Here is a 13,786-nt window from a genome sequence, read left to right on the forward strand (position 1 = left end):
CCAGGGAATAGAATCCATTTTTTCCCCTAGTAAAAACAGCACGCACTGTACACCAAAACACTGGCTAGGCACACATTTAACTCTTTGATTGCCTTAGATGTTTAACCCCTTCCCAGCCAGTGTCAACTGTATTAACGTCATGTCAGTCAGTGTCCGACTGCCGCAATATTGCAGCCCCGCTAAAAGTTGCTGATCATCGCAATTACAAGTAAAAAATAAAAATTCCATCAATATATCACGTAGTTTGAAGATATAATGTTCACGTAAACTAGGGATATGCAATTAACGGACCTCCAGCTGTTGCAAAACTACAAGTACCATCATGCCTCTGCGTGTCAAGCTTGTGACTGTCAAAGTCTTGCTATGCCTCATGGGACTTGTAGTTCTGTAACAGCTGGAGGTCCGCTAATTGCATATCCCTGACATAAACCAATCAATATACTCTTATTGGCATGTTACCACTTTTTATTGGGTATGTTCTATAGCAGAAAGTAAAAAAACATTTTTTTTATTTTATTTAGATAGAAATACACACACACACACACACACAGTATCTCACAAAAGTGAGTACGCCCCTCACATTTTTTGTAAATATTTTATTATATCTTGTCATGTGACAACACTGAAGAAATGACACTTTGCTACAATGTAAAGTAGTGAGTGTACAGCTTGTATAACAGTGTAAATTTGCTGTCCACTCAAAATAACTCACACAGCCATTAATGTCTAAACCGCTGGTAACAAAAGTGAGTACACCCCTAAGTGAAAATGTCCAAATTGGGCCCAAAGTGTCAATATTTTGTGTGGCCACCATTATTTTCCAGCACTGCCTTAACCCTCTTGGGCATGGAGTTCACAGGCTGCTGTTGGAGTCCTCTTCCACTCCTCCATGATGACATCACAGAGCTGGTGGATGTTAGAGACCTTGCGCTCCTCCACCTTCCATTCGAGGATGCCCCAGAGATGCTCAATAGGGTTTAGGTCTGGAGACATGCTTGGCCAGTCCATCACCTTTACCCTCAGCTTCTTTAAAGCAAGGCAGTGGTCATCTTGGAGGTGTGTTTGGGGTCATTATGTTGGAATACTGCTGTGTGGCCCAGTCTCCGAAGGTAGGGGATCATGCTCTGCTTTAGTATGTCACAGTACATGTTGGCATTCATGGTTCCCTCAATGAACTGTAGCTCCCCAGTGGCGGCAGCTCTCAGGCAGCCCCAGACCATGACAATCCCACCACCATGCTTGACTGTAGGCAAGATACACTTGGCTTTGTACTCCTCATCTGGTTGCCACACTTGACACCATCTGAACCAAATAAGTTTATCCTGGTCTCATCAGACCACAGGACATGGTTCCAGTAATTTTCTTGTGCATCATCTTTAGAAGAGGTTTCCTTCTGGGATGACAGCCATGCAGACCAATTTGATGCAGCGTGCGGCGTATGGTTTGAGCACTGACAGGCTGACCCCCCACCCCTTCAACCTCTGCAGCAATGCTGGCAACACTCATACGTCTATTTCCCAAAGACAACCTCTGGATATGACTCTGAGCACCTGCACTCAACATTTTTGGATGAACATGGCGAGGCCTGTTCTGAGTGGAACCTGTCCTGTTAAACCTCTGTATGGTCTTGGCCACCGTGCTGCAGCTCAGTTTCAGGGTCTTGGCAATCTTCTTATAACCTAGGGCATCTTTATGTAGAGCAACAATTCTTTTTCTCAGATTCTCAGAGAGTTCTTTGCCATGAGGTGCCATGTTGCACTTGCAGTGACCAGTATGAGAGAGTGAGAGCGATAACACCAAATTTAACACACCTGCTCCTCATTCACACCTGAGACCTTCCAACACTAATGAGTCACATGACACCGGGGAGGGAAAATGGCTAATTGGGCCCAATTTGGACATTTTCACTTAGGGGTGTACTCATTTTTGTTGCCAGCAGTTTAGTCATTAATAGCTGTGTGTTGAGTTATTTTGAGGGGACAGCAAATTTACACTGTTATACAAGCTGTACACTCACTACTTTACATTGTAGCAAAGTGTCATTTCTTCAGTGTTGTCACATGAAAAGATATAATAAAATATTTACAAAAATGTGAGGGGTGTACTCACTTTTGTGAGATACTGTATACGAATGAAAGTGAACAGAACTTCTGCTACAGCTTTTCTTTTTTTTTGTCTCTGTAGAGTAAGGAAGGGTTAAATAAAAAAAAAAAATTTTATTGGTGTCCCATGACAGCTAGAAATTAATAAAAGCCCGATAACCTTTCTCTACTCTAGCCAGAACAAATAAAAAATAGCTTTGTTATCAGTTCAACATTAAACTGTAGTCTAAAAATATAGTTTATAATTGCTGAGTTGATTAGATATCCTATATAAGCACTTTCATATTTCTCCGTTTGTGAAGCCAAAATGGGAGATTATGCGTCATTTAAAATATGATTAAACCCTTATTTAAAAACATACCCAAATCTAAAGCTTTATGTGCTAATTCGCATTGATAAAAAAAAAAAAAAAAGATTTGTACAATGCAAATCAAAGTTCTGGATTCCTTAAACTTCTGATCAGAGAGCGCAGTTAAGTTTAATCATATGTCCCTGGACGCATGTTACCCTAAATACTGATCAGTACAGGGTCTAGCCTGCAATACGTTTTGAGCCTGGGTTCACACTATAGAGATGCTGGAACCAGCGTGATTCCGGCGCAGGTTCCCGCATCGCATCTCTCCAACAGGCAATTCACACTGCCCTCTGCGAAGCGTTGCAGGTGTCAACACAATGTTAATGACACCCCCAGAACTGTGGATTCGGACAGGAACCGGATCGAATGGGTGAGATCCAGTGCGAGGGGAAACAAAAAAAAAGTCCCTGCACCTTTTTTCTGTGAATCCAATGCGATCGGCACCACAGTGTGGGTGCGAATCACATGCGATGTCTGTGTTCGCTACAGTGTGAACCCAGGCTGACAGGCCGCTGGGCTGGATGCTGCACCTGTGCCTCCTGGGTGCCCCAAAACAATAGGATTTGATGCTGACAGGCCAATCCCTCCCATGCATGTAGCCTTAAAGTACAACTAAAGCCTACTGTATGACTGTCTAAACAAGTGTGATTCCAGTGTGATGCACAAGCCTCATAAAGTAAACATAAAACTTCCTTTACCCATCCTAAAATTAGGTTTGCACCTGTGCATGTGCTGCTGATGCGGTTTTATGCGTTTTTTTTGAAGGAGGAGGAGGAGACTAGTTGTAAACACAAAACCCTAACAAAAATTAGCCAAAAACGCATGTCATGCACTTTTGATGCGCTTCCACTGAAGTCTATGCACCACCCTACATGTAAATAAGTCCCTGCACATTTTCCAAATCGCACTGCAGGAAGCTGCATAGATGTGAACAAGACCCATGTTAAATCAATTGTGCATTTCTCTGCTTCTGAAAACGGAATAAAAAAAAAAAAAATAAAACACCACAGGTGTCAATCTAGTCTTACCCTGACTGAGCAAATTCCTCCATTTGTGTCTCAAACGCTCCCCTCCCAGATACTGCAGCTCACAGTGACAATGCTGACAGCTATGCCCTTCTGCCTCATCTTCTCATCCCATTGTAGTGTAAGCAGGCACATCCTACAAAGCACTGCAGCTTTGTTGCCATAACAGCACAGGAAGCTGCATTAAGTGGATTTCACTGGCAGACTCAACATATGTTTAAACTTTGTAAATACAGATAGAATTATAATTAAAAGAGAAGTTTGGAAATAGGAATAATAAATAAATTATGCTCACCTAGATGGCTGCAGCACCAATCCCCGCTGTGGCTGCCCCCGCTGGCTTTATCCTGAGAAATGAGCAATTAAAGGCCGCTGATCGCTCAGTTCTCCCTTCCGCTCTGAGCTGTGACTGTCAGTCTCCGGCTCTCTGCTCTGCTCCTCCAGCGCTCACTGAAGCGCTGGGCTGTGGAGGGGGTGGGAGGGGCTAGCCCAGGCTCTCAGCAGCATGCAGAGAGGCTGAGCCAGCTGCCGGTCCAGACATCTGGGTAGATCCCGACACCTGACTGTAAAGACGGGATCTTTTCCGAGCCTAGACTGGCTGAGTGACATCAGCAGACAGCAGGCTTTAGCCACAGGAGTGCAGAGCAAACTGTGATCCCTAGGAAAAGTATAGCCAAAATGCCTTTGGCTATACTTCTCCTTCAAGTGCTGCAGCACATATGTTTTTTTCAATGGGAGGCCAAAGTTTTATGCCACATATGCATATGATCCACTTATAGTACAGTGGATCAACGCAGCAAGGTCACCACCACCCCACCGGCCTGAGATTGGACAAGGAAGGAGCAGCAAGAGACTGTTGAGGCCTCCTCTGATCTCTCTCGCTGTCAGCATGTTACTGAAAGGGACAGCAGATCCTGACTAACCCATCATTCTGCCTCCACCAAGTCAAACGCAAGGACTTATGCCGTGTACACACGAGCGGACTTTCGACGGATTGAACTCCGAAGGACTTTTTGACGGACTTTCGACGGAGTTCCAACGCAACGGACTTACCTACACACGATCACACCAAAGTCCGACTGATTCGAACGTGATGACGTACGACCGGACTAGAATAAGGAAGTTCATAGCCAGTAGCCAATAGCTGCCCTTGCGTCGTTGTTCGTCCATTGGACTAGCATACAGATGAACTGATTTTTTGACCGGACTCGAGTCCGTCGTAAAGATTTGAAACATGTTCTATTTCTAAAGTCCGTCTGATTTTTCGACAGCAAAGGTCCGATGAAGCCCACACACAAATCAATTTGTCTGGCGGATTCGTTCCATCGGAGCTTTGCTGTCGAAAAGTCCGGTCGTGTGTACACGGCATTACACTACCAGCATTTAAAAATACATCTCATGATTTTATTGGATATAAAACAACATTCATAGGTGTCGCTCAAATGTAGAAGTGGAGCTCAGCCTTAACCTTCTGTGATGGGACACAATTACCATCTGAGTGAAGCTCCTCGAGGGTCCACTTTATCTCTACCATGCATTACTGAGCAGTTCTGATTACTAGAAGTCCTTGTTGGAAAATTCTGTCATCATTAAGCAGCTGTTCCCTTTCTCCCTAGATAAGTAAAGACGCTCACCGCACATGAACTGCAACATAGCATTGGCCAAAGCAGGAAGGAAATTCACGGGCCGTGTCACCATCTTCTCTACTGTATGTCCTTGGCTAGAGAACCACATGTGTATGGCTTTCCGAAATCTTTTACATTTCACTTTCCCGAAGCCAGATAAATGGACGATTTAAGATTGTATAATAAACAGTGATGTGCTTTGCTCTTTGCCTTGCAGGACTAAACCAAAAATGTGAGCCGTATATTAGTATGCCTCCATTCTCGGGAAGTTGTTACAGTCATAAAGATAAAACGGAGGGAATAAACAGAAACCTTAGTTGGGTCTTGTGTAAGTAGAACATTAATACTGGCCATATAAAAAAATTAACCAATGAATCACAAAGGGATGTCAGTCAAAGCAAAAAAACACTACAAGGGAAACAGCATTTATTTTTTTTTCACAATAGCGTTCTAAGACAATCACAGTGGAAAGTTAAATCAGGCTCTTTATCTGTAATCCTATCTACACTATTGGGCCAAAAGCTTGCTGACCATCTCTCCTCTCCATTTTAGACAAATTGAGCTTCTTCCATCCTTATAGCAGTTTGGGGAAGGGCCCTTTCTGTTCCAGCATGACTGCGCCCCTATGTACGAAGCAAGGTCATAAAGACATGGTTTAAGGAGTTTAACCGCTTCAGCCCCGGAAGATTTTACCCCCTTCTCGACCAGAGCACGTGCGATACGGCACTGCGTCGCTTTAACTAACAATTGCGCCGTCGTGCGACGTTGCACCCAAACAAATTAGATGTCCGTTTTTCCCCACAAATAGAGCTTTCTTTTGGTGGTATTTGATCACCTCTGCAGTTTTTATTTTTTGTACTATAAACAAAAAAGAGCGACAATTTTGACATAAAACGCAATATTTTGTACTTTTTGCTATAATAAATATCCCTCAAAAATATATAAAAACATTTTTTTTTTCCTCAGTTTAGGTCAATATGTATTCTACTCTACATTTTTTCTTTACCAAAATCATCACAATAAGCGCATATTGATTGGTTTGCGCAAAAGTTTTAGCATCTACAAAACAGGGGATAGTTTTATGGCATTTTTATTATTAATTTTTTTTTTTTTTTTTTTATTAGTAATGGCAGAGATCTGCGATTTTTTTTATCGGGACATCGACATTATGGTGGACACAACTGGACACTTTTGACACCATTGTCATTTATACAGCGATCAGTGCTATAAAAATGCACTGATTACTGTGTAAATGACTCTGGCAGGGAAGGGGTTAAAAACTAGGGGGTGATGAAGAGGTTAAGTGTGTCCTAGGGAGTGATTCTAACAGTGGGGGGGATGGGCTTCCACTCACATGACAGCGATCACTGCTCCCGATGACAGAGAGCAGTGATCTCTGTCATGACACAAGACAGAACAGGGAAATGCCTTGTTTATATAGGCACTTCCCCGTTCTGCGACTCTGACACGATCCTGCGGGCACGGTCATGCAGTACGCGCGCCTGCTATCCCCGCCTCTTAAAGGGGACGTACAGGTACGCCCATTTGACCACCGCTTCCATTGTACCAACATATATCGGCATGCAGTGGTCGGCTAGTGGTTAACAAGCATATACACAGTGGATATAAAAAGTCTACACTGCCCTGTTAAAATGTCAGGTTTCTGTGATAAAAAAAAAAAAAAAAAAGACAAAGATAAAATAATTTTATAACTTTTTCCACCTTCATTGTGACCTATAAACTGTACAACTCAATTGAACAACAAACTGAAATCTTTTAGGGGGGGGGGGGGGGGGGGAGTAAAAATCAAAAACTAAAATAATGTGGTTGCATAAGTGTGCACACCCTCTTATAACTGGGGATGTAGCTGTGTTCAGAATTAAGCAATTATATTCACATTGGGCCGATTTGACAAATCGGCGGGTATTGCCAGCAAAAGCACCGTCTGAATCACCAGCGCCGCACCGATTCCCAAAAGTAGTTCCTGTACTACTTTTGGCGACTATGGGGGGCGATTTATGATTTATATAGACATCTGTACATGAATCCGCTCAGATGTCTGTCAAATCGCCCCTGAAGTCGGACTGCATTGCCGGTTTGAAACCGTGCAAGATTAGCTGAACACACACGATTTCAAACCCGCCCTCAGTGTGAACCTGGGCTCAAACTCATGTTAAATAGGAGTCAGTACACACCTGCCATCATATAAAGTACCTCTGATTAACCCCAAATAAAGTTCAGCTCTTCTAGTAGGTCTTTCCTGACATTTTCTTAGTCGCATCCTACAGCAAAAGCCATGGTCCACAGAGAGTGTCCAAAGCATCAGAGGGATCTCATTGTTAAAAGGTATCAGTCAGGCGAAGGGTACAAAAGAATTTCCAAGGCATTAGATATACCATGGAACACAGTGAAGACCATCATCAGTGGAGAAAATATGGCACAATAGTGACATTACCAAGAACTGGACGTCCCTCCAAAATGTTCTAATAGATAGCTCTCGATAGCTCTCTCTCTCTCTATATATATATATATATATATATATATATATATATATATATATATATATATATATATATATATATATATATATATATATATATGTGATCAACAAATATTTGGCCCTATCGTGAATATGGCCACTTCCATGCTGAACTGCGACCCCAATTATAGGACACGGTCCACATTTTTTTTACATCCTGTCCCAACTGAGCTAACAGGATTAAGGTGTGATGCTGGGTGAAGAACACACATGGGGCAATGAACGTGTGAGGACAGGTGACATGGCCTATAGAAACCAGGATTCCACATACCAGCTTCATCACTGGTTGGAAATGTTCTTTCTTCCTTCGAACTACTAACTGCAAATTATTACAACACACTACATGACTTTTCACATTAAGCCAGTCAATTATAATGACATTTAAATCATTAGGAATATTCTTGAAGTTTGTTATTGCAACAAGTCAGAGCAGAGCCCGTGAAACATCGGGGTCAATGTTTAAATTCAAGAGTTTATTAAAAAAGAGGACACGGCTAACTTGCTTCTTCATTAGATAGCAATTGAGACACTAATATGAAATCTTGGTTTGGAGCTCTCCAATCATCAGGGTCAGCTTTGCCGATTGGAGACTTGAAGGTCTGACTCAGCAGGGTGAGTGGTGGACCTCTGCAGAGTGACTGCTGCTTCCACACAGAGAGTAAGGGTCGTTTCCTGAGGCAGAGGGCCAGCTTTCTACTCAGGCTAATTTCTAAAGAAAAACACCTTTTGATTTGATGCACTTGGAATGGATTGATCGTAAATCTGTTGAAAATGATTTTATTTGATTTTGGCATTATCAGCAATCTACACTATATTACCTAAAGTATTGGGACGCCTGCCTTTACACGCACATGAACTTTAAATGGCATCCCAGTCTTAGTCCATAGGGTTCAGTATTGAGTTGCCCCCCCCCCACCCCTTGCTGCTATAACAGCTTCAACTCTTCTGGGAAGGCTGTCCACAAGGTTTAGGAGTGTGTCTATGGGAATGTTTGACCATTCTTCCAGAAGCGCATTTGTGAGGTCAGGCACTGATGTTGGATGAAAAGGCCTGGCTCGCAGTCTGCTCTCTAATTCATCCCAAAGCTGTTCTATCGGGTTGAGGTCAGGAGTCTGTGCAGGCCAAATTCCTCCACCCCAAACTCACTCATCCATGTCTTTATGGACCTTGCTTTGTGCACTGGTGCACAGTCATGTTGGAACAGGAAGGGGTCATCCCCAAACTGTTCCCACAAAGTTGGGAGCATGAAATTGTCCAAAACGTCTTGGTATGCTGACGCCTTAAAGTGAAGTCCCAGCTTCAAAATTTTTTTTTTAACCGGTTCAATACCAGGCATTTTCACCCCCTTCCTTCCCAGGCCAATTTTTAGTTTTCATCGCTGTCGCACTTTAAACGACAATTGCGCGGTCGTGCGACGTTGTACCCCAAAAAATTGACGTCCTTTTTTCCCCACAAATAGAGCTTTTTTTTGGTGGTATTTGATCACCTCTGCGGTTTTTATTTTTTGCGCTATAAACAAAAGAAGAGCGACAATTTTGAAAAAAAACACAATATTTTTTACTTTTTGCTATAATAAATATCACAATTTAAAAAAAAAAAAAATAAAAAAAAAATTTTTTTCCTCAGTTTCGGCCGATACGTATTCTTCTACATATATTTTTGGTAAAAAAAAAAAAAAAATCACAAAAAAGCGTATATTGATTGGTTTGCGCAAAAGTTATAGCGTTACAAAATACGGGATAGATTTATGGCATTTTTTTAAAAAAATTATTTATTTTTTTAACTAGTAATAGTGGCGATCGCAATTTTTTTTCGTGACTGCGACATTATGGCGGACACATCGGACACTTTTGACACATTTTTGGGACCATTCACATTTATACAGCAATCAATGCTATAAAATTGCATTGATTACTGTGTAAATGTGACAGGCAGGGAAGGGGTTAACCACTAGGGGGACACAAGGGGTTAAGTATGTTTCCTAGGGAATGATTCTAACTGTAGGGGGAGGGGACGTACAAGGGGAGGAGACCGATCAGTGTTCCGCTGTACTGGGAACACAGATCGCTCTCCTCACAACTGACAGGACGTGGATCTGTGTGTTTACACACACAGATCCACAGTCCGGCCCGGTTAACGGGCAATCGCGGGTGCCCGGCGGATATCGCGGCCGCCGGGCACACGCACCGGGTCCCGAGCAACGAGGCGTGCGCCCCCTAAATGGCCGGGAATCCCAGGCCGTCATATGACGTCCACCCAGGATGGGAGATCCCATCTGTGGACGTCATATGTCTATGGCCCGGTGCTGAAGTGGTTAAAGTCAGCAGCTACAAACACTGCAGCTGCTGACTTTTAATAAGGACACTTACCTGTCCAGGGAGCCCGTGATGTCAGCCCCCCCGAGGCTGATCCGTCCATCGGATCGGGTGCAGGCGCTGCTATTGCAACTAAGAGAAACCGGCAGTGGAGCCTTCAGGCTTTTCTACTGCGCATGCGCGAGTCACGCGGCGCTTCCGGAATGGCCCTGTCATCTTCTGGGACACACAAAGGTTCCAGAAGGCAGTGGGGGAGAAGAGGACGTGACGCACTGGGCTACGGTGAAGCTGGAGTGGAAGTACACAAAGGTACTTCATAAAAGGTAAGCAAGGAAAAAAAAAAAAAAAATAACCAACATCGAGTGGTGGAGGGGTTGTCATTCCTTTAAGATAAAGTTGTAAAAAGTGGGCAGAACTCCACTTTAAGGGTTCCCTTCAACCCCACACCGTAATCTCCCTCCACCAAATGATTTGGACCAGTGCACAAAGCAAGGTCCATGAAGTCATGGATGAGCAAGTTTGGGGTGGATGAACTTGAGTGGCCTGCACAGAGTCCTGACCTCAACATGACAGAAAAACTTTGGGATGAATTAGAGAGCGGAGACTGCGAGCCAGGCCTTCTCATCCATCAGTGCCTGACCTCACAAATGCGCTTCTGGAAGAATGGTCAAAACATTTCCATAGACACTCCTAAACATTGTGGACAGCCTTCTCAGAAGAGTTGAAGCTGCAAAGGGTGGACCAACTCAATATTGAACCTCCGGACTAAGACTGAGATTAAAAGTTCATATGTGTGTAAAGGCAGGCGTCCCAATACTTTTGACAATATATTGTGTATTTGGATAAGACAGGGTTTAGATTTACAAATATCTGAGCAAATAAAAAAAAAAATACAAAAAAGGATGTTTATTTTTCCCAGAACTCCGTTCCTATAATACACTACAAATATCAGCCCATAGCAAATATAAAGCCACAATGTCCTCTTTACATGAAGTGACAACAGAACTTTACATCAGCAATTTACATCGGGGAGATACATTACACAACTATTTTTTAATTCAGCTGTGATTTTAAGCTATATTCATTTTTTTCATTACATGCCAAACATTTTCTCTTCAAATTAAATGCTTCATGATCAGATAACAAAAAAAAAAAAATATATATATATAATAATATTTATTTATATATATTAGGGTTGCACGGATACCTTTTTTTTTTTTTTTTTTTACTGGTGAGTGTGAGTACCGATACCTTTATGGTGTGATTTTAGCCCATACAAAATGAAAACAGCAAAGAATCGCATGCAATTTGAACAGAAATGCAGTGCGATTGCAGTCCGAATTGCATGCAGTTTCCTGCACACACACAAAACCAGTCCTCCATAATAAATCCTCCTTCAAGGGACAAAAGTATCCCACGGATAATTGTGATGTCTGTCTCCAAAGGGGGAAGACAGGAGAGACGCCACCAGACAGAAAAATTGTCAAGCTTGCGTTTTCAGTACGGACGTGTTTGTCTGCATAGAGAGAGAGAGAGTGCTGCGAGACGCTGAGACTTACTCAGTTTCGGACACTTTTTTTTTTTTGCAGAATACACAAATGTTGCACAATGTCCCCAATGTCACACTTCATTTCTGGTGGTTTCAGTGCATGTACATTGCTCTGATGGGCTTAGCAGCATCTGTGCACCAATGTGATATAGATCGGCTTAGAAGGCAAGGAAGCGTTTTCGAATCCGTGTCACTATGGGTGTCATAATATCCACAAGCTCCAGTGCCCTCCTTCCAGCCTTTTAAACCTAAGATGCTTCATGGAGCTTCAGTGAAATGACAGATGTTGCCATATAAAACAGACAGACATAGTCCAATGTAGGAAGTATCACCAGCAGGCCATTCAACGCCATATTTACTTTGAAACAATACGACATTTTGAGGCCGTTTTCTCAGGCTACCCCAAGAAGGGGTCCTACACAACCTCAAAACGTATTGATTGGCGGTGAATGAACAACTTGGGTATAACCAGCATGTAGGATTTTTCTACATTCAGTTACTGCCAGCAGCTATAGCCTCTAGCAGTAACCTTTGTATTCTGCGGGCCAGGAATGCACGCACGCCCCCGCTGACAGAATACATAGCGCAGCGGGAGGCACTCCACCATCAACAACGGCAGTGTTGACGGAGGAATCGAGAAATAAAATCGCATCATCTATGGCCAGACTATAAATGGTAGGGTTGAACCGATACTAGTATTGGTGCAGATACCGAGTATTTGCACAAGTATCGGTACTCCTGCAAATGCACAGATACTTTCAGGCTCGGTTCTTTGAGCTGTCAGTGGGTCTCCCCTGTTGACAGATGAAGTGTTAAAAAAGTCCAGTAATTGGAGCTGTCAAAACGAAAAAGCAGCCGGAAATGTTTATTAACAACATTGCTCAGCCCCTAAAACACTAAAATTAAAAGAAACATTGTTTCCTTTTTTTGTATCTTTCGGTTTCTTCATCTGCAGATCAAAGGGATGAACAAATGTTCCTCTGTTTAATCCCTTATTAACCCTTAGGCCCTTTCACACTGGGGCGGGAGGTGTGTCAGCAGTAAATGTTTACGCTATGTTTAGCAGTGCTTTACCGTTGTTTTAGTGGCGGTATTCGGCCGCTAGCGGGGCAGTTATACCCCCCCCTAGCGGCCGATAAAGGGTTAAAAACTACAGTAAAGCCGCAGTGCCCCATTGATTTCAATGGGCAGGAGCGGTATACACACTGCTCCAAAGATGCTGCTAGCAGTGTCCTGCTAGCGCACCGCTCCGATGTGAAAGTCCCGAGACTTTCACACTGGAGACAAAGCAGCGGCTGTTTCGGGTCGGTTTGCAGGCGCTATTTTTAGCACAATAGCGCCTGCAAAACAACCCAGTGTGAAAGGGGTCTTAATTTACTCTAATCAGCCTTAATTAACTCCCTATTCTCCTCAATTTAATTGTTTTCCTGCTTTTTTTTTTTCACGTCTATTTTATAAACAATAAACAATTAAAACTTTTTTTTTTTTTTTGCTTTGCTAGTGAATATTTTACACATATATATTAAAATATATTTACACATTGAAAAAGCACAAAATTAAAAAAAAAAAAATATTTAATTTGTAAATAACTTTTCTTGCTTTGTAAGATTGCTGACAGCTAAAGTGAAAACAAAAAACAGTTGCGGTAGGTATCGGTAATTGGTGTCGGCGAGTATTAAAAAAAAAGTATTGGTAAAAAATGTTATCAGTGCATCCCTAATAAATGGTGTGCTGGTGATAATTCTTCCATTAGACTATGGGTGTGTCAAGACTTCAGCCACTAGAGGGAAGGTTAGAACAAAGGTTCTAAAGCTACCCAGGGACACATTTACTCCGAAATACAAATGAACGCCCAACTCCAGGCAATTTTTTTTTGCAATGGTGCCCCAGGAGGTGTTAAAATTAGCAAGCTTGGACTGCAATACTTACCTCCTTTCTGGTGCGGTCTCACCTACCAATACATTTTTTGTGCCAGTAGACATCCTCTGTCTTTCAGGTTGAATAAAATCCTGCATGTTGTTCAACTCGGAAGACTGAGGACGTCCTGTGAGTACGGGGCACCACAGAGCTTTGCGCTCAGATTGCAACAATGGAGAGATTGACCCTGATATCATCGAAACTCACCACCTCTCCAGCACTGTGCCCACCAGATACTCCTAGTACCGAACCTCTCAATAACTCCTTTTTGCCAGTAGATGCATTTGATTTTCCAGGTTGAATGTGTCATTCAACCTGGAGAACGAGGACTTTCTGTGAGTAGAGAGCACCACAGTGCA

At 42.7% G+C, this 13,786-nt stretch overlaps 1 protein-coding gene across 2 annotated transcripts in view; it reads right to left on the reverse strand.

Moving 5' to 3' along the window:
• CAPN15 (calpain 15) overlaps positions 1-13,786 on the reverse strand; it is a 125,320-nt gene that overhangs the window by 61,733 nt on the left and 49,801 nt on the right. The gene's annotated exons all lie outside the window — the stretch shown is intronic.

The sequence above is a fragment of the Aquarana catesbeiana genome, linkage group LG06 (assembly GCF_042186555.1).
Source record: "Aquarana catesbeiana isolate 2022-GZ linkage group LG06, ASM4218655v1, whole genome shotgun sequence".
Classification (NCBI taxonomy): domain Eukaryota; kingdom Metazoa; phylum Chordata; class Amphibia; order Anura; family Ranidae; genus Aquarana; species Aquarana catesbeiana.